Consider the following 5,884-nt stretch of genomic DNA (forward strand, 5'->3'; position numbering starts at 1 on the left):
CCCTCCCCTGCCTTTCCCTCCTCCCCTTCGCCTTCTGAAATGACTCCCACAGAGACAAGCACAAAATTTCATTGGGTGCCTACCACCCAGCCGCAGCCAACTTCTTGCCATACTGTGCTTGTTTCAGAATCATTTTTCAAAAATAAACTTTGGGATTGTCAGAAAGCCTGAAGACGGCGCGGCGTCCCTGTCCCCCGCAGCTGGTCCCCCCGCACTGACATGGTGCGTGAGTGTGGGCGGCGGGACAGTGAGCGCTGTTGGTCGTTAACCGCAGCTCAGGCTTCACCTGGTCCCCCGCCCCATGTGCTCGCGCCCGGCCCAGGGTCCTTCCCAGGATGCTGCTCGGCAGGGTGGGGCCCTGCGTAAAATGCTTGGAATTCTACACCAGAGGTCGATTGTCCCATCTCTGTCCCCATCAGCAGGGACATGCGGGTGGTTATTTTATACTTGGGGCTATAATCCAATACCACTTAATCTTGTTACTAAAATCGGCCCAGTTTCGGCCACTGGGAGCCCTCACAGTTGGCCAGAGTCCTTTTCAAAGTCCTCGTCGGTTGCGCGGAGGCCCCTGTGCCCTGCAGGGTGGCCCAGTCCAGAATGGATGTCCCACCACCTGTCCCCGGCAGACGGGGTCCCTGCCCGGCCTGGCTTGGGCTTCCTGCTGGCTATCAGGGGCCTCACCCCAGAGGACCAGACTCCCTGTGACATCTCGTGCCCCTAGGCCTGGGCCGTCGGTGGTGGGGGCCCTGAGTCTGAGATGATGGCGGTGAGGGGTGAAGCCCGGGGGTGCGGTCCCAGGGTGTCCGGGGAGGGGAGCACAGTGTCCTAGGCCTCTCCTGGAGAGGGACTGTGCCGGGGCGGGGGGGAGGGGCTGGAAACTGGGCAGCTGGGGTGGTGATGGGGCCCTTGGTGACTGCCCCGGGCTGGGTGGGTCCCCTCTGAGGCCACAGATCCCGGTGGCTGGTCGTAGAGGGCTGGCGTGCAGGAGGTGGCCTGCCAGCTGGCTGGCACGGGGCTGCAGCCACTACGCAATGTGACCTCACGGTCTGGCCCCAGGCCTGGAGAAGAGGCAGTGACATCCTGAGCACCCACGGGGCGGCTCCAGGGTGCGATCGCCCCACACCTGCCTTCATACGCTGAGGTCAGCTGGGACGAGCTTCCTGCCCCTCCCATCTTCCGTCAGGCTTGCCCTGCCCCCTCTGCCTCCCAGCCATCTGCCCCCACCCCACCTGGGAGCGGGGTGCTACTCCCCATGTTGGCTCCTGCGTTTCCCAGCCACTTGGGGAAAAGATCCCAGCTAATGAACCAGCTCTACTGCTTCTGAAGGCCCCCCCGGAGGAGCCTTACACAGCTGGGGCAGGGAGCAGGGCCGCGGGGCGCAGGGGGACGGTCTGGACACCCCGGGGGTAGCAGCTGCACAGTGGGTCTTGGGCAGGCCCCCTCCCCTGTGCCTTGACCCGCTTCCCGTTGGAGGAGGCGGGCCTGGCTGTGTGTGAGGCAGCCCCAGCCGTCCACCCGCTCTCCGTGGTCTGGAATAAATCTCTCCCGTTCGGGCAGCCGCAGACACGGCGTTGTATTTCTTGCGGCCTCCGTGGCTGATCTGCCTGGCAGAGGGGTGACGCGCTGAATCCAGCTCCCCGCGCTGATTTGTGGGCCTGCCCGTGCTGGCGCGGGGCTCGCTGGCATCTTTATGAGGCAGGATGAGCCTCGGCGAGGACCCGGGACAGGAGGGGCGGTGGTCCACACCCGCCGTTCACACCGCGGCCCCCTGAGCCCGGCCGTGTCAGCTGTGACTCAGGCCTGGCTCAGGGGACAACAATGCTGCTCCCGAAGCCCTGAAATTTAGCTTCGGGAAGGGATCTTCAGTCATTAGAGGGGACTTTCCCAGTCCCATGTGTCCAGCCCTGGGCCGGGCTGAGCCAGGGGGGACAGACGAGGGGGACCCAGGCTTCCTGGACACGGAGAGGTGACGTGTGACAGGTGCGGCAGGAGGGTCTCGGGGGCCGGCCCGCAGGGACGACATGCTGCACTGTGCTTCCGAGAGCGGCCACAGCGGGAAGCTCGGCCCCGGCACCAGCACGGCCTGGGTTCGGATCCCGGCTCTGCCCCCGGGTTCGGATCCCGGCTCTGCCCCGGGTTCAGGGTTCACCACCTCGAGCGCGGGGCAGGCTCGGCAGGGAGGGCGCCGGGCCGCGTGCGCCGGGCTTCGGGGTCCCGCAGTGCGCATGCGTGCATGCTTGCTCGGGGAGCCCCGCCTCTGCTCCGACACCCGGCTGACTCCAGACCCGCACCCCTCCCCGCCCCCGCCCCGTCAGCACGCCGGCGGGAAGCAAGGCTGGGGAGCAGGTCAGCGTCACTCCAGCCACCGGGACCTGCTGCTCCTTCCCGGGGGCCGCACAGCCCAACGGCTCATGTCCAGGGATTCAGTGCGAGCCTAGAGCTGCCACAGGGGAGGGCGGGAGCCCGGTGGGGCCGGGGGCAAGGGCAGCCTCTTAGGAGGGCACTGCGGGTACCCCAGGCCGCCCTGGGATGGCAGACTAGGCTGGGGTCACCCGGAGCTCACACCTGGCCTTCGCATCCCTGCTGGTCCCTGCACGTCGGTGACCGTGTGGGCTACTGTGCTCTGGCTTTTGGGGAGAAGGCACCTTCTCCGACAGAAGATGGGGGTGGGGATCTGGGACGCAGAGGTGGCGGGAGGACAGTCTGGGACCAGCGGTGGGTGTTTGCTTAGCCTTTGGGGTCCCTGTGTGACCCAAACGTGACCCTTCCACACGCAGTTCACTGTTTCCTTACAAACGCTATGGTGGCCCCGAGGCCCTGCCCCAGGACCCCTGTCAGCTGTCCCCAGGGGGGTGGCCGAGGGCCTGGTGAGGGCGGCCAGGCAGTCCTTGGGACTGCCACAGGGCCTCCCGGGGCCTCAGGGCCTCAGGGCCTCAGGGCCTGCAGGCAGTGGGGGACCTGGCCTGGTTCCCAGCTGTCAGGGTCAAGGCTCAGGCAGTCCCGTGGTGGGCGTGGGGGCGCGGGGTCAGGATGAAGAGGTGGCTGGCCGCGTGTACAGCTGGCACCAGAGCTCTCTCATTTCCCACCACGCTGATCTGACGGGGAGGTTCCGGCCCGGGGAACAGTGCCGGGCCGCGCGCCTCGTTCATAGCAGAACAGAGCTCTGCGGGAAGCGCCCTCCCCACCAAGGCCGCTTTCTTAGTGGTGCGTGTGACACATACACATGCACATACGTGCACAGAACAGATGCACACCCATGTAGGCCGCACACATGAACACGTGTGCACACATGCACATACACACATGTGCACACATGCACATACAAGCAAAGGCACACACAGAACAGATGCACACCTGTGTAGGCCGCACACACGAACACACGTGTGCACACATGCATGCACTCACACATAAGCAAATGCACACATGCACAGAACAGATGCATACGCATGTAGGCCACACACATGAACATGTGTGCGCAATGCACACACATGCACACACATGTACAGACGCAGCCCATGTAGGCTGCACACATGCACAAATGCACACACGTGCAATACACACGCACACACACATGTGGGAGTTGTGGTCGGGCTCTGTGTTTGTCATGTTGAAGTCCTGTCCTGCCCCGCAACCCCCAGCAAGGGGCTGGGCCCTTCCTGGGTGCCGTGGGCCAGGACCAGGGGCGCGAGTGCCTCTGGCTAGGGGCCTGGTCTGGCATCTGCATCACGAGGCCGCTTCTCCCCGGGAGACACCTTTCCGGCTCTGAGCTCTGAGGAATGGGGGAGGGGACGGGGGGCAGTCACGGCAGCTCTGGCAGCGTCTGGGCCCTCATCAGACCCCCCTCCTGAAGCGGGGGCTCGGTGGCTGGGGAGGGCCTCCTGTCTCCGCCAGGAAGGCTGCTGTGTCCCCCCCGCTCTAGGGCTGCAGTAGGCACAGGCCGCCTCATGGGAGAGGCGGGGGACGAGGTCTGAGTGAAGCACGAGTGAGGGGCCTGTTCCTTTGGGTGGGTGAAGGAAGCTTCCAGAAGCTTTTCATCTGCTCCAAGCCTTCACTCTAAGCTTTGCAGCTGCTCCTCTGGGGGGCCCTGGGGGTCTTGGCACCACCTGTAGTAGTGAGGCCTCCCGCCCCCTGGGTGGGGCCAGGGGCAGTGAGGGCCTGGGGGCTTGGGGCGGTCAGCCTCCAGGGGTCGCAGTGCCCCTGACCTGAGGTGGGAGGCTTTAGGACTCTGGGAGTCTGGGGCTGGAGGGTCTGGTTCGGGGTCTGGGCTGCTGCAGCCCCGAGGGAGCCTGACTCGGCAGGAGCATTTTCCACGAGCTGGGCCCTGGCCAGGCGTGCGAGGGGAGGGCGGGCCTCCAGTGACCAGTGGTCAACATCTAGAGTCTTAGGCAGAGTAGCCCAGACCCCGGAGGGGCCCTGGGGGGAGGCGGCAGCGAGGGCGGGCTGGGACTGGGACGGAGCTGGCCAGTGGAGGGGAGCAGGCAGGCAGACGCCTGTGCAGTCCCAGGCCGTGCTCGGGACCCCCACTGGTGTGGCCGCCTGGAAAGTCTCCACCACTGGCCCCAGAGACTCAGGCCTCAGCTGCTCCCTGCCCCCCGGCCAGGCCCAGAGGCTGATGCTGGGGGCTCATGGAGGTGGACTCCGGTCCTGGATGCATCATCAGAACTGCTGTGTGACCTAGGAAAGCCCTTTGACCTCCCTGTTCATCACCATCCTCCCTGGTGAGATGAGGACACTGACCCTTGATCTCAAAGCTGGCTCTCACATTACTTCAGGGGTCTGGGGGCCCCTGGACAGTCGGAGCAGAAGAGGGCTTCGGGTACAGGAGGCCGGGCAGGTGAGGGGCTGACGTAGGCAGATGCAGGGGGAATCTCGACCCAGCAGGATGGCCCTGGGCCGGGCCTCCCCTGCGCCTCCTCTCGGGGTCCCCTTGGAGGTCAGAGGACTTGCCCCGTGCTTGGCCTCCACAGAGGGCAAAGGGCTGCTCTTGACTGCGAGTGTGGCATGGCCATGAGCACTGACCTCGGGTTGGATGGACCCGTCATAGAGCAGGAGTGACAGGTGGGGCCTCTGGGGACGCACTCACTGGCAGGACCCACTGCCCAGAGCCCGCCAGACTCTGCCTCCAGGTGCAGGGGTTGGGGGACTGGCCCCGGGTCACAGGGACACGGTCAGGGAGGGACTGACCCCAGCTCCCAGCCCAGCTGCACTGTCTGGGTGCAAATCCTGCCAGGCCTGCCGCTGACCGGCTGAGCCCCGCTGGCTCCTCTGGAGAATGGGGACCCATGTCCGCACCCACTCCAGTGGGTCACAGGCACGTCAGTGTGGGGTGTGTGTCTGTGTGTGCCCCAGGGGCGTCTGCAGGAGACACGGGAGGTGCGGAGCCTGGCTCCCCCATGGGCAAAGTCCCCCACAGTGCCCCCTCAGGGGCTGTGAGTGGTGGGAAGCACTGCGGGAGGGGGGAGAGAGCTCTGACCCCGTGTGTTCCCAGCCTCCTCCTCCAGGAAGCCCCCTGGGCCTCAGACTGGCCTAGGCTCCTTCCCTACCCCCCTGCCTAACCCCATGGGGCTGCCTGGTTCTGTCCCCCGAGGGTCTCCCCCAGAGCTGCAAGGCCCTCCTGTGCTGTGAGCGGGCAGGCCAGGCCCTATACTTAAGAGCTTATCAGCAGCTCGCCCAGGCAGCAGCCATCGGCTGTGGGTGCCAATATATGGGCTGTGAACTGTGAACGCAGGTGCTGGGGCAGGGCCATTAGACTTGCAAATGGACCTACAGCCCGGCCTGCGGAGGCGTCACCCAGTGGAGGGGGGACTGGGGGACCCTCGCCTGGAGCAGCCCAGCCTGCCCCTCCCCCGCTCCGAGGTCACCGGCTGCTGCTGCTGAAGGTGGC

The sequence above is a fragment of the Pteropus alecto genome, unplaced genomic scaffold (assembly GCF_000325575.1).
Source record: "Pteropus alecto unplaced genomic scaffold, ASM32557v1 scaffold8, whole genome shotgun sequence".
In the NCBI taxonomy this organism is placed as follows: domain Eukaryota; kingdom Metazoa; phylum Chordata; class Mammalia; order Chiroptera; family Pteropodidae; genus Pteropus; species Pteropus alecto.